Genomic DNA, 24,531 nt, shown 5'->3' with positions numbered 1-24,531 from the left:
TCATGTTGTCCTTTGAACTCTTCACCTTGGTGATGACAGTCTGATTGTCACAGTTCATAAGGATAGCCGGAACCGGTTTATCAACCAATGGCAAGTCCATCAAAAGATCTCGAAGCCATCTCGCTTCAACACCAGATGTGTCTAATGCCGTTAATTCTGCTTCCATTGTCGATCTCGTTAAGATCGTTTGCTTGCAAGACTTCCAGGAAACAGCGCCACCTCCAAGAGTAAACATATACCCAGTTGTGGCCTTCATCTCATCAGCATTAGAGATCCAATTCGCATCACTATACCCTTCAAGTACCGACGGGTATCCGGTATAGTGAAGTCCATAGTTCATAGTACCTTTCAGATAGCGCATAACTCTCTCAACAGCATGCCAATGTACATCACCCGGTTTGGAAACAAACCGGCTCAGTTTGCTCACAGCAAACGCGATGTCAGGCCTCGTTGCGCTCGCTAGGTACATCAGTGAACCAATGATTTGAGAGTATCTCAATTGATCTTTAGCCATGCCTTTGGACTTTCGAATCAATACGCTAGGATCATATGGTGTTTGAGATGGTGTGCAGTCCGAATATCCAAAACGACTCAACACCTTCTCAACGTAATGGGATTGCAGAAGTGTGATCCCACCCTCATTATCTCTCAGTAGCTTGATGTTCAAGATAACATCAGCCACACCAAGGTCTTTCATCTCAAAGTTCTGAGATAGAAACGATTTGACCTCCTCAATGACTTTGAGGTTTGTTCCGAATATCAGTATGTCATCAACATACAAGCACAGTATAACTCCTTCGCCCCCACCATGGCGATAGTATACACATTTGTCAGCCTCATTAACAACGAAACCAACAGATGTCAGAGTTGTATTAAACTTATCATGCCATTGCTTAGGTGCTTGTTTCACGCCATATAAAGATTTTATCAACCTACACACCTTTCTTTCCTGACCATCTATCACAAAGCCATCAGGCTGTTGCATGTAGATTTCCTCCTTTAGCTCTCCATTTAGAAAAGCCGTCTTAACATCCATCTGATGGACGAGAAGACCATGTGAGGCCGCCAACGAGAGTAATACTCGAATGGTGGTCAGTCTAGCCACAGGTGAATAAGTATCAAAGAAATCTTCCTCTTCTTGCTGGTCATAGCCCTTGGCCACAAGCCTAGCCTTGTACTTTTCAATCGTACCATCGGGCCTAAGCTTCTTTTTGAACACCCACTTACATCCCAGTGGTTTGCAACCATAGGGACGGTCAGTGATCTCCCATGTCCCGTTAGCCATGATGGAATCCATCTCGCTACGGACCGCATCCTTCCAGTAGTCAGCTTCTGGAGAGGCATACGCTTCTGAAATAGAAGTGGGAGTATCATCCAAGAGGTACACGAAGAAATCATCACCAAAGGTCTTTGCAGTCCTTTGTCTCTTGCCCCTACCAAGGGTTTCCTCGTCATCCTCCTCGGGATTTTCATCATGTGTTTGTTCATAATATTCCATAGGGATGGCAGGTTCAGGAGTCTCCTCAGATTCCTGTCTAGAAGTGCTTTGCATATCTCTCATAGGAAAAATATCCTCAAAGAATGTAGCATCCTTAGACTCCATAATTGTACCGATCTTCTGGTCAGGTACCTCAGATTTCACTACTAGAAATCTATAGCCAACGCTGTTCTTAGCGTAGCCCAAATTAATGCAGTCCACGGTCTTATGTCCAAGCTTACGCTTTTTGGGGATCGGCACATTGACTTTCGCCAAACAGCCCCAAGTGCGCAAGTACGAGAGTGTCGTCCTTCTCTTTGCCCATTTCTCATAGGGAGTGATCTCACTATCCTTTGTCGGAACTTTATTCAGGACATGACATGCCGTCAATATAGCCTCCCCCCACCATGCCTTGGATAAACCCGATGTATCTAACATGGCGTTAACCAAATCAGTTAGAGTACGGTTTTTCCGCTCGGCAACCCCGTTTGACTGGGGTGAATAGGGAGGCGTCCTCTCATGAATAATGCCGTGTTCCGCACAGAAGGAATCAAACTCACTCGAGAAGTACTCTCCACCACGATCTGACCGGACTCATTTAATTTTCTTTTCAAGTTGATTTTCAACTTCTGCCTTATAGATTTTAAAGTAGTGTAGAGCCTCATCTTTAGTATTTAACAGATACACATAGCAATATCTAGTGGAATCATCTATCAATGTCATGAAGTATCTCTTTCCACCTTTAGTCAACACACCATTCATCTCACAAAGATCAGAATGTATGAGTTCTAATGGTGCCAGGTGTCTCTCCTCCGCGGCCTTATGAGGCTTGCGAGGTTGCTTAGCTTGCACACATGAAAGGCACTTAGAACCTTTGGCTAAAGTGAAACTCGGGATTAAATCCAACTTGGCTAGCCGCGTCATAACACCAAAACTAATGTGACAAAGACGTGAATGCCAAACTTCAGATTCATTAACATTCGAATGAATATGGTTCACGACTTTATTACAAAAATCTGCGAGGGAAAGGCGGAACATCCCTCCGCTCTCATAACCTTTTCCAACAAAGAGTCCATATTTTGTAACAACTAATTTATTAGACTCGAAAACCAACTTAAACCCTTCTCTACATAGAAGGGAGCCACTAACGAGGTTCTTCTTGATGGCGGGGACATGCTGCACGTTCTTCAGCTGCACGATCCTTCCCGAAGTAAACTTCAGATCGACCGTGCCAACACCATGAACAGAAGCACTCGCGCCATTCCCCATCAATACGGACCCGTGACCTGTGACCTGGTAAGAAGTGAACAATGAAATGTCAGCACACACATGAACACCTGCACCTGTGTCCACCCACCAATCGTTGGGTTGAAACACTGAAAAAACAGTAAATAAATTACCGTACCCAGATGCACCATTCTCATTGTTGCCCACAATCATGTTGACAGACTTGGAGTCCTGTCCTGACTTCTTGTACTTGTTTGGGCACTTGTTGGCCCAATGTTCAACCGAACCACAAGTAAAGCAGCCCTCGTCCTTCTTGTTCTTCTTGAAGGTCTTCTTACCCTTCTTCTTAAAGTCGGTATTGTGTTGGACACCGTTCTTTCCCTTGGGCTTGTGGGAGTTGAAGTTCTTCTGGTTCACCATGTTGGCAACAGAAGTCCCTTCGGCCCCTTTTCCGTGCGAGTCTTTTGCCCTCGAATTCTGCTCAACACTCAGATGGCCAATGACATCCTCCACAGAGAATTCACGCCTCTGATGTTTCAGAGTGGTGGCAAAGTTCCTCCAGGAATTAGGGAGCTTAGCGATTATGCAGCCCGCGACAAACTTGCCCGGTAACTCGCACTTGAGAAGCTCAAGTTCCTTAACAATGCATATTATCTCATGAGCCTGCTCCAATACAGGACGGTTTTCAACCATCTTGTAATCGTGGAACTGCTCTATAATATACATCTCGCTCCCTGCATCGGCGGCCCCGAATTTAGATTCGAGCGCCTCCCACAAGTCCTTGGCGACATGCACATGTAAATATGCGTCGACCAGTTTATCTCCGATCACGCTAAGAACTGCTCCGAGAAACACAACGGTAGCCTCCTTGAACGCCTTCTCCTGTTCAGGAGCAATCGTTCCCGTGGAGACACCGGTGACCCAGAACACGTTCATAGCCGTGAGCCATAACGTGGTCTTAGTCTGCCAACGCTTGAAGTATGTACCGGTAAACTTATCCGGTTTCAGTGCAGCGGCAAAGCCACTTGCCGAGAAATTCCTACACATAATAGGTTTTTGGATTGTTGAGTAAATAGGCAATTTCTCGATTAAATTAATCCATGAGTAAATCACTAGCATGGCATTGACTAAGTTGATGACGTACTCACTCTGATCTAAGCATGCACGTACTAAGCAAACAGTAGACAAATCTACACATACTGCTAGTACTGCTAATATGAAAATAATCAAGAGCGGGATAAACGAGTTATACCCTCCAGTAAGCCACGCAGAGGCCGCGGCTTTGGTGGCAGCAGCGGCGTCCTCGGCGACCTTCTTGTCGGCTTCAGCTTTCTCGGCGGCGGCACGGTCGGCGTCGGTGGACATGGTGATGACGAAGGCGACGCGGACGTAGAGGAAGTAGACGATCGGAAGCGAGCAGTCGCGTAATCGCTGCCCAAAAACCTATTCGCCCCTCACCCCGTACAGGAACCAGAAGGGCGTGGTTTCGGAGACCTGCTCTCCCGTCGACCGTGTACGTGGCGGACGGGATGGAGTCACCGGCGGCAGCAGCAGCAAAGGAACGACGGTGGGCGTGCGCGTGAGCAGATGTGATCTGTTCGTGGCGGCTAGGGTTAGGAGACACCGCATACTTATAGGCGCAGCCGCGTGGAGAGACGTGGGCTCGACCCACGTCCGAGTCCGTGACAGCCCACGATCTGACGTCTAAGATCGTGGCCCAGCTGTCAGAAAACTCTCCGTTAGTGACTGGCAAAAATAAGCGCGTAGGTGTGAGCTCGGCTCAATCCCGCAACCCGCGTGTCGCGTCGCGTCGGGACGAGGCGTGGCGAGGCGGGCGGCGGAGGAGGAGTGCGCGAGGGCCTCTTCTCTTCTCAAGCTCCAATAGCATGTAGAAGAGAAACCCTTATAAACCACTCCAACTCTCCTTCCACTTCCGGGGTGGGACTAAACTTCCCACCACACCTAGTGCCATATAACCCACATGGGCCCTTAGAGATTTTTCAGAAATTGCAATATGGGCCTAGAGCCCATCTCAGATTTCAGCATGTACAAGGATAGAGTGTACTATTTATGGGTGGAAATTCATTTGCACTTTTTGTACATCTCTGACCACTATGCACCATTATAATGCAGACCAGCCGAAAGAATCATTGAGGATAGACCTCGGTGGGTTTTGTAACCTCCTAGAGAGAACTTTCGAGCACTTTTAATCTTTGAATACAGCTGGTTAGTTTGGATGGATGTTAGTGTCATTATCATTCTTGTCATGGGTTGCTCCGCTTCTCTGTATCCGTTGTTTATGCTTTGTAATTTATATTGCAGTAATCCTGCAACGAAGGAGCTACACAATCTTCCGTCTCTAATCCCCCCCCCCCCCCTCCAGCGATTTTCAGTGGGGTGGGCCCCGCGACTGGGTACTCCAAGTTTTGAAACAACATGTTGTGTCATCCAGTCGTACGTATGTAAGCACAAGAGTTATCTTGTTAAATTAAGTTTAGTGGTGACACACAACACACAAGTTGCACTACTATGTTCTATAATTACTAAGTTGAGAAACCTAAATAATCTACAGCGACGCATGGACCCGATGTACTGTATTTATTAGAGTAGAACAATATGTATTCTCACCCGATGGCAATGAGCTGCTGGTTTGTCCGTCGTTGTCAAGCGTACCAGGAGTTTGTGTTGACCCGCGGCACCCGGTGATGCAGTTGACAGTCGTTGTCGTGCTCGTGCAGCTCCGGCACCCTCAATCAGACAACCAGTCTTGTCCTCTGCCAATCTCTTGGAGCTTGACCAAGGATCCAAGGAAGAGAGGACGTCCATTCGACAAAGCCAGCATGACGGGGCGGCTTGCAGCCGTGCCAGGAGAGACCACCGACGGCGCCACGGCTGCTACCTGCCCATTCAGGGTGGACACGGTCCGGTCCGGTCCGATCCCTGACCAAGCCTTCGTTTGGATGGTCGGTTTTTAAGATTATGAGAGAATCGGCCAAAAGAACTCGGCCTATAGCTAACACTTGATTTGTGCTCTGTTTTGCTACGGGCGTGCCAAAATTGTCTGTTGGTACACGTGTTGGCCGTATTTAAATTCAGTTTACATTTACTGTACACTTGTCGTGAGTTGATTAGCAGGCAGAATGAGATAGTGTTTTTTTTAGCTGTTTTAACATTCTCCCTCTTACCTCAGGAGGAAATAATAGGAAGATCTGTACTGTTGATACTGTTAAGTAACGAGAACTGGGCGTAGCTCAGTTGGCAAGGTGCGAGAGTTTGCAGCCAGCCCACTAGGGTTCAAGATTTGACTTAAGTATTTGGTGCTTATGGAGTTTTCTTCATAAAAAAATGCCAACATGCTAGTCTAGCCCGGGTTGGTTTCGTTTTTGATACTGTTAAGTAACGAGCCCGGCAAATTTTAGCATTGTCCCTTTTATCTCTCTTTTTGATATGAGAGGTAAGAGTACATAATAAATCTGAGCTATTGATTTAATTAAGTAGTGATTTGATTAACGGGAGCGCCTAAAGCTCAGCTAAATGAGATATAGTTTGGTCTCATTCAAATCACCCGCACCTTCCCAGGTTGTGGTAAGTGGCGCGTTGCATGTGTGCCACTTGTCGCAACCTGAGAGTTTTCCCTTTTTTCGTAGATCCATTTATTCAAAATATTTTATCTCTTAAACCATGCGTCCAAATCTTGAACCGTTTTCATCGTTGGATTCCTCACGTCGAGATCTTTAAAACTAGATCTCATGTTGATAGGTTTTGACGAACTTTTTTTCACAAAAAAAGCCAGACGAAAAAACTGAACTGGGAGCACGAGTTTTTTCCCTTTCCAAAAGAGGCACGCCCGTGCCTCTAGCGAAATCACAACCGTGCTTCTCGCGCAAGCAAACCCTTGCATCTCGCGAAAAAAAACGTGTTTTTTTTCGTTTCCAAGAGACACGACCATGCCTAAGGATGGCAATTTTACCCACGGGTACCATACCCGCATGGCAGGGTATGGGCACACTTTTATACCCATGGGTAGTACCCATACCTTACCCGTTAAGTCATGGGTAGGGTACGTGTATAGCTTTGTACCCGCGGGTATACCCATAGCCTGCCCCGTTTTGTGGACTAATGTTAAATTGTCATCAATTAGTCATTAATTTATCATGTGACTCATCTACTCCTATTGACTTAAGGAGTATGATGTGATTTCTAAATACTGATAGTGGTCATTTACTCATCTACTCCCTTCATTCCAAAATATAGTGCGCCCGCGCTTCCCGAGGTCCAACTTTGACCCTAAATTTAACCAACAAGACCAACTGTGGCGGGAGAAAAAAAATATATAATTGAAAACTTCTTTCGAATACGAATTCACTGATATAATTTTTGCTCCCGCCGCAATCGGTCTTGGTAGTTAAATTTACGGTCAAAGTTGAAGCACGTGGATAGAGGAAGCACTACATTGTGGAATGGAGGGAGTATTTGTTATTGAGCCAAGATAATTGATTTTTTTTATCAAATGTGCTATCAATGAGCGTAACATTGTGAACAACTTATGTACTATTTGTTTATCTGTTGGGTACCCAATGGGTACAGGTACCCGTTGGGTACGGGTATGGGTAAAGTTTCATACCCATGGGGTATGGGTGTGGTCTTTGTATCCTTCCTCTCACGGTTTTTGGAGATGAGCCAATTCTTAGAGCACGCGCGATTTACGCCTTTGACCGGACTCTATAGGGATTTGACCAGGTGTCCTTTTGGTTTGTGTTATGGTAGGCAATGGTGACATGCCTTCACAAGATTCCCTCTCATCGGCACTAAGTGTGACCAACACTATAGGCATAGAAAATTTCCAGGGGACTGTCATGTTTGTGAGGCAACTGGTAAAGAGAGAAAGATTGAAAAATTTAGGGCATCAAGAATGAGACCCATGAAAATTATTAAAGTGGCGGTAAATAGAGAGAGATAGAAAAATTGAGGGCATCGGAAATACGACCCATGAAACCTAGTCGGAAGAAAATGAGTGAGGAAGAATAAAAAAATGGAAGAAAATATTATTCAAGTAGTAAACATAAATGCAATGGAAATCATTTTGAAACTATGTTTGCATTAAAAGATAGGCTTGCAAAAAATCTTCAAACCGTAAGCTGAGTACATGCAGGAATCACTCGACTTTATATGCCTTGTAAGCCGAGTGCTTATTGAAGGCACGGCTTACAGACTGCTCTGTGACAACGCTGTCAAGCACCTTCATTGTAGACACGTGGCGGGTATCTTTGCCAGGTTTCTGCTGTAAGCTGAGTGCTTTTTCGTGTAGAAGCCGTACGCCGCGTGTAAGCCGAGTGCTTTTTCGTGTAAAAGCCGTGTGCCGGATGTAAACCAAGGGCTTTTTGAGACCACTCAGTTTACATGGTACTATAAGCCGAGGGCCATTTGTTTGCCAGGTGTTTTTCATTTGGCACTTGGTTTAGAGAATCATAAGCCTAGTGGCCGAAAAATAGCTCATGGCTTATAGACTAACACACGGCAAAACACGATTTTCCTGTAGTGCAGGGCACCCCGAACCTCCGTATAGAGTTCTCGCCCAGGGATCACCTAGCGAAACACTGTCCTGTGGAAGAAAAATCATGCTTGCTCTGCAATGAACATGAAACTATGTCTCATTCAGTTTGCGAATGTTGGGTAGCAAATCAAGTGTGCTCTTTCATCGCCATAACTTCGCTGGTCAGTAAACATATTTCTGATTTACCTTCCCTTTGCTGTTGACGAATAAATAAATCTGCACTAAGGGACCCTGTTCCGAACTTGATTTGCGCTGCTCCTGTCTGAGCCTTATGGAAAACTTGAAGTGACTTATGCTCTCGGTCTCTCGGGTAGAGCTTGGTTGTGACTCAACACGTCAGAAAGCGGAAAGCGTTATGCAGGGCTCCCTATTCGACCCTCCTGCACGAGTAAACCCTTGACAGGAGGCAGAATTCCCATGGCTTGCCTTCCTGCAGAAGGTAAACAACGACGAAGCATGACGCCAGTTCGTACTCTCCAACACTTCATTATTCAGTGCTTGGCTTGTAAAATCTTCTTTGTGTTATCCTGCAAAAGTCTGTTCCCATTTTTTCATGCATGTTGGGGATGGCCCCTGAACTGAACCTGTACTCTCTGGTTCATGATCAATGGAGCCAGAAGACGTTGCAATTATCTTGTACTATATAAAAACCACTGTAGAAGCATATTGTGGCCACTTAACAAAGTACCAGGCTACAAACCAACACAATTCAGAATACAGTCTCACACAAAAATAGAAGGAAACAATCCACAAACAACTATGGAGACTCTGTCCGATGCCCAGCCATGAGAATCAAGTTAGTTCTCACCCTTCAAATAGCTCTCCCAGCATCTCCTCCAAATCGTCGGGGCTGCTGCTTCCGCTGCTAATGTGTTCCGCTACCTCTGGATGCTCCTCCATGTAGTAATTGTAATTCCACATGACCTCCCGGACGATAGTTCTCCGCAGCGCGCATCGGAGCGGAGGGTCGGGAACCTTCCAGAGTTTCTGAGCATTGTACGTTTTCTGAAGCGCTGACTCGAATGTAGCTAACTTGAATTTAGCTAGTGAAGATTTGAGAATGTAGCTAACTTGAATTTAGCTAGTGAAGATTTTGATCCACTTCCGATGATGAAGCGGTCCACAAAAAATCAATTCCGGTTCAGAGTCCAGCCTGGACGTAACATTTCTCCATGAAACATCGAGATATCCATCCAAGTGCTGCACACATTCAGGTGTAATAAGTCTCCTCAAACGAAGAGGGGACTCCCCATAGTCTAACGGTACTGATGACTCAGAAGATAAAAATGTGCTCGAAATTTCGCTCTAGGAGATTACAAAACCAACAGTAGCGTACCCACAATGGTCAAGGATGCACTAAAACTGTTCAAATGTACGGAAAATGTAAATGAATTTCCACCCATAAATATTGCACTCCATCCTTTGGTTCAGAATACAGGCCTACCTTTAAATTTGAGGGATCTTGGCATCAGCATTCAGCAACATGAAGTTTTACTGAAAATAAGGGTGTGTGCTAGTAGAACTAAACATGGGTGGCAATTATCTAGTATGACATTGACGCAGAAGCAGAATGTGGAAGTATCTTGACATGGAATCACTAAATCAAACAAAACACACCCACAGATTGTGGCCAGTTGATATAGCATCTGGGGCTTAAGCTACCGACAAAGTTCAGAATACAACTTCACCTTAAAAGGACAAGGAATGCAAAACCAATGATAGAACATAACTCTGGCCTCTTATTGTTATTTGTTGGGTGACTCTGTTCCAGGTGTCAAGCCGTTTTCATCCTTCAAATAGTTCTTCCAACAGCTGCTCCAATGCGTTAGGACTGTTGCTTCCGCCACTAATGTGTTTTTCTAGCTCTGGGCGCTCCTTCAGGTAGTCGTGGTAATCTGGAATGACTGTTTTGGCGATAGTTTTCCGCAGTAAGGATCGGAGCCTAGGGTCCGGAACCTTCCAGAACTTGTGGGCATGATATGTTTTACGAAAAGCTGAATGGAATTTATCCAGTGAAGGGAGTGAAAAGATATTCCAATGATAAATCAGTGCAAGACAAAGACCCGGTTCTGGCATGCAGGATTTCACACGTCTCCAGGAAACATCCAGATACATATCCATGTACTTCTCACACTCAGGCGTAAGTTCAATTTCGATGTTTCCAGGGCACAGCTCAATATCTAACGACAGTGATGGCTCGGACACTTGCGATAGAAAATACAAATTGTTGAGCAGGAACAGGTACCTGTGACTTGGATCTGAGCACAGCTTTGATTTTGTCAAGAGCAGACCCTTCAGATAATCGATCGTGTCATCTATTAGGTCACGTAGATTTCCAGTGTTATGGTTCCCGGTGGAGTTCTCCGTCGAAGCCTGTGCTTTTCTCATCAACACAACACAATCGATGATGAACCGAGTGTTCGTGTGAACCTCGCATCCTCCTCGCTTGATCTCGACTTCCCACGACTCGTCGTCCTCGATGAGCGCTCTCATCTCCCCCATAGTGCTTGATATGGCCTCGCTTAGCTTGTTCCCTTCCTTCTCTAACGAGCTGCCTATCTCACTGAACATGTTTTGGACTTCTGGAGATATCATGGCTGGCGTAAACATGAATGACGCACCTGAGACACAGATGAACATGTCAAGCACGACGTGAAGCTTCTCGGCTTTGAGAAGAGGGATGATGGTGTCCACGAAGACGAACATCTCAGTGATGCTCGCTTTGCCAAACCGCGCGGCCGCCGGTGTCCCGTGGAAAGCGAGTACCAATTCAGTGATACTGGTGACAATTACCGTAAGGGCCCGGATCCACCTCTCAACCAAGTCTTGCAGCGTCGATGCCGGCTTGTCTTGCAGCAGCCGCCGTAAGTCATGCTTGTCATGAATTTGGAGAACCCAGTCGACGTCGAGCTCTAAGAACCAGTTCTCCAGGGCATGGTCTGGGACGCCACCATATTTGAATGCTGGTGCAGATGATGTGTCGTCGAATGCTTGGACCATGTGCCGGGTGTACCCATCGCTGAACATTTGGCGAGCAATCCGCATGAGCTCATCATTGTCCGCCAAGGGGGCGAATACCGGAACGGTTCTGCAGGAGCTGTCGGAGTTGTTGGACGGGCAAGAATTGGAGGCACCGGAGCTTGAGTAGCTGGATCCCTTATGGCCGGACTGGGAAAGGGGCACAAGAGTCCATTTTTTCGGCGCTCCGGACACAGGGACTTTCCGGATCCGGTCGCGGTAGGTGTTGCGCGGTGGCTGTGGGTTGGGAGCCGTGAAGCCGGTGGCGGTGGCGCTCTCCTCCGGCACCGAAGCAAGCTGCTCCGCCATGGTGGCTGCTACTTTTGTGTATGGAAGAAGTGGGTCGAGCACGAGGAGACTGGAAGGCAGGGGAGAAGAAGAGGACTAGTACGGGAAGTGGATATGTCGCGTGACGACGACTGACAAGTGCTGCTGCCGAGTCAACACCAACCCCCACCACCCCCGGAATGGTGGACGTTGGGTCGTTTTTTTTTTTTTGAATAAAAGAGGTTTCCCTCCGATTTCATTAATGAAATCAAAAGCAGACCGAATCCAAGAGTTTTACAACCGCACAGGCCATATCATACAAGTTTATCCCAGCGAAGCTACCTACTGCCCCTGCACCCGAACAACACAGGGGAACTAAACCAGCTAATTATTTAAAGACGCAAGTTTAAGATTACATGTCAGCACAAAAGAAGGAGAAGGTCCGGTTCTTCGCTGCTCAGGCCTCCAGACGACGAAACCCCAGTCTCCACCCTTGCGTCATCTTGTATACCTCACTTGCCACCTGCTCTATTAGCATTGCTCCCAGCTGCATTAGTCTTTCCTCCGGCTTTTCTTTTTCTTTTTCTTCCGCAAGATTGACCAATCCACAATCCAGTTACACATCAATCGGATAAAAATCATCGGATCATGAATTTTTCTTTCCTGAATATAATGTCATTTCTACATTTGCAAAGTGACCAAAAGATAGCCGAACTCCCTACTAGCACCATCATTTTCTCTGGTTTCTTAAAGGTTTTCAGCCCCCCCCCCCCCCCCCCCCGGAAATCATCAAGGCTAGTGAGAATTCGTCTAAGATCAAATGCACATTTGACTAAGCTCCAGACCAATCTGGCCACAGAGCAGTCAAAAAATAGATGATCAATAGTCTCTGTCTTTCCACAATATACACATTCGTTTGCCCCTTCCAGCCCTTTTTCAACAAGTTATCTTTTGTTAATATACTCCTAGTCACCAGCCAGAGAAAAATTTTAATTTTGGATGGGATTTTTGTTTTCCACAAGAACTTGTGTGGAAATCCCACCCCATCATTAATCAGATATGAATACAAGGATTTTACTGAAAACTTCCTATTTTTTGTCAGCATCCACATAGGCTGGTCAGTTCCCCATGCATCCTAACCATCTCACATCTTTGTTTTAGGCTGTTTCAGAGTCCATTAGTTTCAGCATTAAGATCTCTCCTGAAGCTAAATCCCTGCCACCTGGACGTTGGGTCGTTGGCCAACCTCGGGAAAAAACAATAGCAGTGTACCTGGAGCGGCGAGAAGGCGGCTTCATACACGTGCCCCGCTGCCAGGAGAAGGCGGCTTCACGGGGATCCTTCCACCGCGGATGGGCGAGCTGCCGGTCTGCCGGATCGGATTTGAGAGGGAGACGGCCAGGGCACGATGCCTGATTTGGGACGAATAAGACGCAGAATAAGGAATAATGGCCAGCTCAACGAGGCTGCATATGATTGATTGTCATGAACCGTCATAATCTGCACCGGCTGAAATAAACATTGTGTGGAAATCTATTGTGGCTTTGTATACACTGCTTTTGGGGCTGCTGTTATGTGAAGGAAGCTTGGTTGGAAATGGCCACAACTTTCTGAAAAGAGCAGTGAAGGTCGAGAACTGACGAGCTGGATGCTATACCTATTTCAGGTTTTTTATCAAATGATGGCCTCTCTTTATACATTAGAATGCTACTCCCTCCGTTTCAAAATATAAGAACGTTTTTAACATTACCATAGTGTCAAAAACGTTCTTATATTCTGGGATAGAGGGAGTAGCATATAACTTGGCAGGAGAGGAATGTTGTCTCAAGAGGTTAGCCTGTGCAAAATCCAAAGGAAGTGGCCAAAAGAGCATGTGCCCTTCAGCTCTTGCTGATGAATCAAGTCAAATTAATCCTGTACCTGCGCAGCCTGGCGTACGTACTGTAGAGACATGGCTTCCTCCACCTCATGCTTGGGTGAAGTGAAGCATGGACGGAGGGCCTGATGTTGAAGGTGGAGCCGTGGGGCGCAGGAGTTATAATCAGGACGAGTTATTGCTCTTTTGTTGCAGAGAAATGCTCCAGGAACAGAGTATCATGCATGATAACATAGTCCTGCATGCTACCGCAAGACGTGAGTAAAATGGACACATATTCAGAACCATATGTACAGGCACAATTCAGAGACCTGCGTGCTGTAATTGGAGTCGCGAGATTGCAGGATTTAAAGCATGATTGGTTGGATGCCAAAAGTTGACATGCCAATATTTGACAAATGCCAAATGTTGGCTAGTGATTGGTTGGCTATCAACTTTTTTTATCAATCACACAAAGAGTTGTCAACATTTGGTAACTTTTGATTTTGTCAAATGTTGGCTTGCCAAATATTGACAATACCAAATATTAGCATCAAATCAATTATGCTCTTGTTTTCTCTCCGTCGCGCGCACTGTCTCCGTCTTCGACGACAAGCATGCATACTGCCTGGAACCACAGCCTGTCGCTTCATCTCCTCTGGTCTTGCCGGACCGCGCCACCGCGCGATTCCACTGCTACATATCCTTCTCTATGCCGTATGAATGGCGAGAGACGGAGACACACTCAATCTCTGTACGTGCTCGTCCGGTCGACTGATCAATCAAGAAGCTAGCTCTACGTGCATCTATACTATTATTAAGAGCCTGTTTGGATGGCTGCCAAAGGCTGCCTTTCCAAAATTTTGGTCGTTGACCACAAAATGGGCGGCCGTTTGGATTGCAGCCGAATCTCCCGATGGCTGCCAATTTTTTGGCCAGCCGTTGTGATTCTGTACTAGTACATGGGCGAGTTCTCGGCGGCGATTTCCTTCGCCAAAAATTTGGCAGGCCATCGTTTTGGCAGGGCTGGTTTGGGTTCAATCCAAACAGCCCCCAAACATGACTTTTCTTACGTGCATCTCAAAAAATGCACACAGGATAACCCCACGTCCGATCAAATCCGTTAAGTTCCGTCCAACTGTCCACATTACATTCACCATACTACAATCAGATCTACGGCTCAAAACAAATGTTTTGCCGGCAGACTCCCCCCGCTCGGGATACTAGACAACGCAACGATAGAAGCCCACGAAATTAACACTATTAGGAAAAGGGCTATAGATAAAAATGACACTAATGGCGCACCAGACATGTGGTGCGCCATTAGTATATGCGCCATTACTATATACTAATGGCGCACCATCTGTTGGTGCGCCATTAGTGTGGAAGACACTAATGACGCACCAGGCACACGGTGCGCCACTAGTAATAAAATGTTTTTTTTTCATTTTTCAAACATACTAATGGCGCATCCGGGCAGAGTGCGCCATTAGTAGTTAAAACTACTAATGGCACATCAGCCGTAGAGTGCGTCACTACTGTATTTTTTTACTTTTTTGCAAAACTACTAATGGCGCACCGTTGCATAGTGCGTCATTAATAGTTTAAACTAGTAATGGGCATTTTTTTTACTTTTTGATATCATGAATATTTTTAAATTTTATGGGCACTTTTTGAATCATGAATATTTTTTCAAATTTGATGATATTTTTTCATATTCCATATGAAAAAATATTGAATATTCATGAGGACACTCGATCTCGATCCCCCTCCCTCTCGATAGCTATCCCCCTCGCCAGATCCACCCCCCCCCCCCCGCACCCTCCCCCCACTCCACCGCCGCCAACGACCACCCGCACCCTCGCCCGCTCCACCGCCGCCGACGACCCACCGCACCCTCCCCCACTCCACCGCCGCCGATGACCCCTCGCACCCTCCCCCGCTCCACCGCCGCCGCCGATGATATTTTCAAATAACAAATTTGATGATATTTTTAAAAAATTATCACCGTTTTTATAAAAAATTATTACTGTTTCATATTCATATTCATTTTCTAAAGAATAATTATAAAAAATTGTAGACTACAATTGTTGTTAAACAAAAATTATTACTATTTTTATAAAAAAAATATTACTGTTTCATATTCATATTCATTTATTAAAAAAAATATACTAATGGTGCACCAGCCTGGTGGTGCGCCATTGCTATATAAAAAAAGATTTCTAATGGCGCACCGGCAGTGGGTGCGCCATTGCTATCTAAAAAAAGATTTCTAATGGCGCACCGGCGGGTGGTGCGCCATTAGTAAGCTTCCCCCTATAGCTAAGTCCTCCCTCTCCCTCGCTAGAGATCCCCTTTCGTCCCTCTCTCCCTCGCCAAACCCACGACGCCGTCGCCCCGACCCCCGCCGGACTCCACCCCCGCCGCCCACGCGCCCCGCGCCCCCACCCCGCCGCACCCACCGCCCCGCGCCCCCGCGCCCCCACTCCCGCCGCCCCCACCGCCCCCGCGCCCCCGCTCCCCCACCCCCGCCGCCCCGACCCTCAACGTCTTCGCCTTCCTCCTCGCCGTCGGCGCCGAGCAGCGACGCAACACCGTACGCCCCCCCCCCCGACCCTCCTCCTCTCCTCCCCTCCTCCTCCTCCCCTTGCCCCCCGCCTGTGCCGGGGCTGACGGCCCCTTCTCTGTCTCGCAGGGCAAGGTCTCCGGCACCTCTACGACACCGACGCCTCCACCGTCTAGGGTGTCTGCGCCTTCTTCCACCTCCGGCCACCGCGGCCTCACCGTCGATCCCCGCACGAGCTCGCCATCGTCTTCCTCTCGGTGAGCTGCACCGGTTCCCCTCCCCCCCTTTCTGTTAACTGAACATTGTCAGGTTTAGGTTCTGTTAACTGAAAAAGTTTAGATTCAGAAACATTGTTGGACTGATAGGAAGTTTGTTGAATAGAGCAATCTACACCTGTAATTTCTACTGTTATGCCTCTGTTGATTGTGATCTCTGCACATGTTTAATGTCTATGCTGTTGTGCAGCTGTTATGTGTGTCTATGTCGGTGAGCCTGTGCTATGCACTTCTGCGTTTTGATGTCCCCCCTTACCTTAGTTTTTTCATCTCACTGGTCCTTTTCATTATATTGGTCCTTTTCATTTTTGTCAAAGAGGCCCCGAGTTCTCTCTTCACTTGTGTGGTGATTGTCTTGGTCCTTTTCATTTTTGTCATGGCATTCTTGAGGTGCTGATGTGTCTGAGGGCATGAACCATGATCAAGTTGAGTTCAGATTTCATTAGATTAGATGGATTATCATGCCTTGTGTCCTGATAGTTGGATATTTGAGTAGTATTGTCAACAGTAATAACTTTTACATGTTTGCATTGCTTCCAAGAGTAACAACAAGTGCTTATGACACCTTTAGGAGATCTACTCATCTCTAATCATGCTACTCAAGGATAGGAACCGTAGGCATCTCTATATTTTTTTAGTGTCCTTTATTGGTGGTTCTATGATGTAGTCCAGATGAAACCAATTGCATGCATTGAGAAATAGAGTATTAAAACAGGACTTGACGTGGTTTTCCACTTAGCTATCTGAATTGAGAAAAAACATAGCTTTTGCGGTCTCTGAGGCAAAACTTGCTACTCCATATACAACTAATACTACTACTAGACAAGATACTACTCCATATACTACTAATACTACTACTGTATTTCATTTCAAAGTTCAAAATGCTGGTACTGAGATTTTCATTTCCAATGAGTGATGTTTTTCCTAGTAGTAGAAAAAACATAGCAACTTCTCTGTTTTATAAAGTTGTTCTTATATGGGTGAAACTTCACTTGTTTTTAGGCTAGTGCAGGGTGTTGCTTCTTCTGTATGCGCCAACTATGTCATAAATAAATTGTTCCTTCTTCTTATATTAATGGCGCACTCTGTAGTGATGCGCCATTAGTATGAATATTAGTTTTTTTTTTTACTTTTCTGATTTTTGCACAGGTTACAAAATATATTATTTGACTGAATATAGACAGTAGCACACAGCAACAGCAGATTCATCGAATACAATAGAAGATTAGTCTCCGAATACAATTCATCATATTAGTCTCCGAATTCAAAAGACCGAACAAAGATAAAACATTACAAGTCTCGAGACCGCGAGTATCGAGTTTGTCGGAAGTAATACTAATCCTAAGAAGTCCTACTAATCATGTGTCGGGGAAGAGTTCCGTCAGCACAACAGCGTGGTGACGATCTTGATGTACTACTGTCGCAGGGCTTCGCCTAAGCACCGCTACAATATTATCGAGGACTATGGTGGTAGGGGGCGCCGCACACGGCTAAGAATATGATCACGTGGATCAACTTGTGTTCCTCTGGGGTGCCCCTGCCTCCGTATATAAAGGCTCAAGGGGGGTGCGGCCGACCTAGAGGTGGCGCGCCAGGAGGAGTCCTACTCCCTTCGGGAGTAGGATTCCCCCCCCCCCCAATCCTAGTTGGATTAGGATTCGCGGAGGGGGGAAAAGAGAAAGGGGGCCGGCCCCCTCTCCTTGTCCTATTCGGACCAAGGGAGGGGAGGGACGCGCGGCCCATCTCAGGCTGCCTCTTCTCTTCTCCACTTTAGGCCCATGAGGCCCATTAACCCCCCGGGGGGTTCCGGTAACCCCCCGGTTCTCCGGTTTTATCCGAAACTTCCCCGAAACACTTCCGGTGTCCGAATATAGCCGTCCAATATATCAATCTTTATGTCTCAACCATTTTGAGACTCCTCGTTATGTCCGTGATCATATCCGGGACTCCGAACAACCTTTGGTACATCAAAATACATAAACTCATAATGAAACTGTCATCGTAACTTTAAGCGTGCGGACCCTACGGTTCGAGAACAATGTAGACATGACCGAGACACGTCTCCGGTCAATAACCAATAGCGGGACCTGGATGCCCATATTGGCTCCTACATATTCTACGAAGATCTTTATCGGTCAGACCGCATAACAACATACGTTGTTCCCTTTGTCATCGGTATGTTACTTGCCCGAGATTCGATCGTCGGTATCCAATACCTAGTTCAATCTCGTTACCGGCAAGTCTCTTTACTCGTTCTGTAATACATCATCTCGCAACTAACTCATTAGTTGCAATGCTTGCAAGGCTTAAGTGATGTGCATTACCGAGAGGGCCCAGAGATACCTCTCCAACGATCAGAGTGACAAATCCTAATCTCGAAATACGTCAACCCAACATGTACCTTTGGAGACACCTGTAGAGCACCTTTTTAATCACCCAGTTACGTTGTGACGTTTGGTTGCACACAAAGTGTTCCTCCGGCACACGGGAGTTACATAATCTCATAGTCATAGGAACATGTATAAGTCATGAAGAAAGCAATAGCAACATACTAAACGATCGGGTGCTAAGCTAATGGAATGGGTCATGTCAATCAGATCATTCAACTAATGATGTGATCCCGTTAATCAAATAACAACTCTTTGTCCATGGTTAGGAACCATAACCATCTTTGATTAACGAGCTAGTCAAGTAGAGGCATACTAGTGACACTCTGTTTGTCTATGTATTCACACATGTATTATGTTTCCGGTTAATACAATTCTAGCATGAATAATAAACATTTATCATGATATAAGGAAATAAATAATAACTTTATTATTGTTTCTAGGGCATATTTCCTTCAGTCTCCCACTTGCACTAGAGTCAATAATCTAGTTCACATCGCCATGTGATTTAACATCAATAGTTCACATCACCATGTGATTAACACCCATAGTTCACATCGACATGTGACCAACACCCAAAGGGTTTACTAGAGTCAATAATCTAGTTCACATCGCTATGTGATTAACACCCAAAGAGTACTGAGGTGTGATCATGTTTTGCTTGTGAGAGAAGTTTAGTCAACGAGTCTGCCACATTCAGATCCGTAAGTATTTTGCAAATTTCTATGTCAACAATGCTCTGCATGGAGCTACTCTAGCTAATTGCTCCCACTTTTAATATGTATCTAGATTGAGACTTAGAGTCATCTGGATCAGTGTCAAAACTTGCATCGACGTAACCCTTTACGATTAACCTTTTGTCACCTCCATTATCGAGAAACATATCCTTATTCCACTAAGGATAATTTTGACCAATGTCCAGTGATCTAGTCCTAGATTACTATTGTACTCCCTTGCCAAACTTAGTGCAGGGTATACAATAGATCTGGTACACAGCATGACATACTTTATAAAACCTATGGCCAAGGCATAGGGAATGACTTTCATTCTCTTTCTATCTTCTGTCGTGGTCGGGCTTTGAGTCTTACTCAACTTCACACCTTGTAATACAGGCAAGAACTCTTTCTTTGACTGCTCCATTTTGAACTACTTCAAAATCTTGTCAAGGTATGTACTCATTGAAAAAACTTATCAAGCGTCTTGATCTATCTCTATAGATCTTGAAGCTCAACATGTAAGCAGCTTCACCGAAGTCTTTCTTTGAAAAACTCCTTTCAAACACTCCTTTATGCTTTACAGAATAATTCTACATTATTTCCGATCAACAATATGTCATTCACATATACTTATCAGAAATGCCGTAGTGCTCCCACTCACTTTCTTGTAAATACAGGCTTCACCGCAAGTCTGTATAAAACTATATGCTTTGATCAACTCATCAAAGCGTATATTCCAACTCCGAGATGCTTGCACCAGTCCACAGATGGATCGCTGGAGCTTGCACATTTTGTTAGCACCTTTCGGATTGACAAAACCTTCTGGTTGCATCATATACAACTCTTCTTTAATAAATCCATTAAGGAATGCAGTTTTGTTTATCCATTTGCCAGATTTCATAAAATGCGGCAATTACTAACATGATTCGGACTGACTCTAGCATAGATACGAGTGAGAAACTCTCATTGTAGTCAACACCTTGAACTTGTCGAAAACCTTTTGCGACAATTCTAGCTTTGTAGATAGTAACACTACTATCAGCGTTCGTCTTCCTCTTGAAGATCCATTTATTCTCAATTGCTTGCTGATCATCGGGCAAGTCAACCAAAGTCCAAACTTTGTTCTCATACATGGATCATATCTCAGATTTCATGGCCTCAAACCATTTCGCGGAATCTGGGCTCATCATCGCTTCCTCATAGTTCGCAAGTTTGTCATGGTCTAGTAATATGACTTCTAGAACAGGATTACCATACCACTCTGGTGTGGATCTCACTCTGGTTTACCTACGAGATTCGGTAGTAACTTGATCTGAAGTTACATGATCATCATCATTAGCTTCCTCACTAATTGGTGTAGTAGTCACAAGAACAGATTTTTGTGATGAACTACTTTCCAATAAGGGAGAAGGTACAATTACCTTATTAAGTTTTCTACTTTCCTCCCACTCACTTCTTTCGAGAGAAACTCCTTCTCTGAAAGGATCCATTCTTAGCAACGAATGTCTTGCCTTCGGATCTGTGATAGAAGGTGTACCCAACAGTTTCCTTTGGGTATCCTATGAAGACGCACTTCTCCGATTTGGGTTTGAGCTTATCAGGTTGAAACTTTTTCACATAAGCATTGCAACCTCAAACTTTTAAGAAACGACAGCTTTGGTTTCTTGCCAAACCATAGTTCACACGGTGTCGTCTCAACGGATTTAGATGGTGCCCTATTTAACGTGAATGCAGTTGTCTAATGCATAACCCCAAAACGATAGTGGTAGATCGGTAAGAGACATCATAGATCGCACTAAATCTAATAAAGTACGGTTATGACGTTCGGACACACCATTACACTATGGTGTTCCAGGTGGCGTGAGTAGTGAAACTATTTCACATTGTTTTAATTGAAGGCCAAACTCGTAACTCAAATATTTTACCTCTGCGATCATATCGTAGAAACTTTTATTTTCTTGTCATGATGATTTTCCACTTCACTCTGAAATTCTTTGAACTGTTCAAATGTTTCAGACTTATGTTTCATCAAGTAGATATCCCCATATCTGCTCAAATCATTTGTGAAGGTCAGAAAATAATGATACCTGCTGCAAGCCTTAATATTCATCGGACCACATACATCAGTATGTATGATTTCCAACAAATCTGTTGCTTGCTTCATTGTTCCGGAGAACGGCGTTTTAGTCATCTTGCCCATAAGGCATGGTTCGCAAGCATCAAGTGATTCATAATCAAGTGATTCCAAAAGCCCATCAGCATGGAGTTTCTTCATGCGCTTTACACCAATATGACTTAAACGGCAGTGCCACAAATAAGTTGCACTATCATTATTAACTTTGCATCTTTTGGTTTCAATATTATGAATATGTGTATCACTACGATCGAGATCCAATGAACTTGTTTCATTGGGTGTATGACCATCGAAGGTTTTATTCATGTAAACAGAACAACAATTATTCTCTGACTTTAATGAATAACCGTATTGCAATAAACATGATCAAATCATATTCATGCTCAACCCAAAAACCAAATAACACTTATTTAGGTTCAACACTAATCCCGAAAGTATAGGGAAGTGTGCGATGATGATCATATCAATCTTGGAACTACTTCTAACACACATCGTCACTTCACCCTTAACTAGTCTCTTGTTTATTTTGCAACTCCTGTTTCGAGTTACTACTCTTAGCAACTGATCCAGTATCAAATACTGAGGGGTTGCTATAAACACTAGTAAAGTACACATCAATAACATGTATATCAAATATATTTTTGTTCACTTTGCCATCCTTCTTATCCGCCAATCACTTGGGGTAGTTCCACTTCCAGTGACCAGTCCCTTTGCAGTAGAAGCACTTTAGTCTCAGGCTTAGGACCAGACTTGGGCTTCTTCACATGAGCAGCAACTTGCTTGCTGTTTTTCTTGAAGTTCCCCTTTTTCCCTTTGCCCTTTTCTTGAAACTAGTGATCTTGTCAACCATCAACACTTGATGCTCTTTCTTGATTTCTACCTTCATCGATTTCATCATCATGAAAAGCTCGGGATTCGCTTTCGTCATCCCTTGCATACTATAGTTCATCACGAAGTTCTACTAACTTGGTGATGGTGACTAGAGAATTCTGTCAATCACTATCTTACCTGGAAGATTAACTCCCACTTGATTCAAGCGATTGTAGTACCCAGACAATCTGAGCACATGCTCACTAGTTGAGCGATTCTCCTCCATCTTTTAGCTATAGAACTTGTTGGAGACTTCATATCTCTCAACTCGAGTATTTGCTTGAAATATTAACTTCAACTCCTGGAACATCTCATATGGTCCATGATGTTCAAAACGTCTTTGAAGTCCCGATTCTAAGCCGTTAAGCATGGTGCACTAAACTATCAAGTAGTCATCATATTTAGCTAGCCAAACGTTCATAACGTCAGCATCTGCTCCTGCAATAGGTCTGTCACCTAGCGGTGCATCAAGGACATAATTCCTCTATGCAGCAATGAGGATAAACCTTAGATCACGGATCCAATCCGCATCATTGCTACTAACATCTTTCAACACAATTTTCTCTAGGAACATATCAAAATAAACAAAGGGAAGCAACAACGCGAGCTATTGATCTACAACATAATTTGCAAAATACTACCAGGACTAAGTTCATGATAAATTTAAGTTCAATTAATCATATTACTTAAGAACTCCCACTTAGATAGACATCCCTCTAATCCTCTAAGTGATCACGTGATCCAAATCAACTAAACCATAACCGATCATCACGTGAAATGGATTAGTTTTCAATGGTGAACATCATTATGTTGATCATATCTACTATATGATTCACGCTCGACCTTTCGGTCTCCGTGTTCCGAGGCCATATCTGCATATGCTAGGCTCGTCAAGTTTAACCTGAGTATTTTGCGTGTGCAAAACTGGCTTGCACCCGTTGTAGATGGACGTAGAGCTTATCACACCCGATCATCACGTGGTGTCTGGGCACGACGAACTTTGGCAACGGTGCATACTCAGGGAGAACACTTTTTGATAATTTAGTGAGCGATCATCTTATAATGCTAGCGCCAATCAAAGCAAGATAAGATGCATAAAAGATAAACATCACATGCAATCAATATAAGTGATATGATATGGCCATCATCATCTTGTACTTGTGATCTCCACCTCCGAAGCACCGTCATGATCACCATCGTCACCGGCGCGACACCTTGATCTCCATCGTAGCATCGTTGTCGTCTTGCCAATCTTATGCTTCCACGACTATCGCTACCGCTTAGTGATAAAGTAAAGCATTACAGCGCGATTGCATTGCATACAATAAAGTGACAACCATATGGCTCCTGCCAGTTGCCGATAACTCGGTTACAAAACATGATCATCTCATACAATAAAATTTAGCATCATGTCTTGACCATATCACATCACAACATGCCCTGCAAAAACAAGTTAGACGTCCTCTACTTTGTTTGTTGCAAGTTTTACGTGGCTGCTACGGGCTTAAGCAAGAACCGATCTTACTTACGCATCAAAACCACAACGATAGTTTGTCAATTTGATGCCGTTTTAACCTTCGCAAGGACCGGGCGTAGCCACACTCGGTTCAACTAAAGTTGGAGAAACTGTCACCCGCAAGCCACCTATGTGCAAAGCACGTCGGGAGAACCGGTCTCGCGTAAGCGTACGCGTAATGTCGGTCCGGGCCGCTTCATCCAACAATACCACCGAACCAAAGTACGACATGCTGGTAGGCAGTATGACTTATATCGCCCACAACTCACTTGTGTTCTACTCGTGCATACAACATCAAACCATAAAACCTAGGCTCGGATGCCACTGTTGGGGAACGTAGTAATTTCAAAAAATTTCCTATGCACACGCAAGATCATGGTGATGCATAGCAACGAGAGGGGAGAGTGTTGTCTACGTACCCTCATAGACCGAAGCGGAAGCGTTGACGCAACGTAGAGGAAGTAGTCGTACGTCTTCCCGGTCTAACCGATCCAAGCACCGTTACTCCGGCACCTCCAAGTTCTTGACACACGTACAGCTCGATGACGCACCCCGGGCTCCGATCCAGCAAAGCTTCGGGAGGAGTTTCGTTAGCACGACGGCGTGGTGACGATCTTGATGTTTAACCGTCGCAGGGCTTCGCCTAAGCACCGCTACAATATGATCGAG

This window comes from Triticum aestivum, chromosome 2A (assembly GCF_018294505.1).
Source record: "Triticum aestivum cultivar Chinese Spring chromosome 2A, IWGSC CS RefSeq v2.1, whole genome shotgun sequence".
Lineage (NCBI taxonomy): Eukaryota > Viridiplantae > Streptophyta > Magnoliopsida > Poales > Poaceae > Triticum > Triticum aestivum.
The sequence above is the reverse complement of the archived record's forward strand: the minus strand, read 5'-3'. Positions refer to the sequence as shown.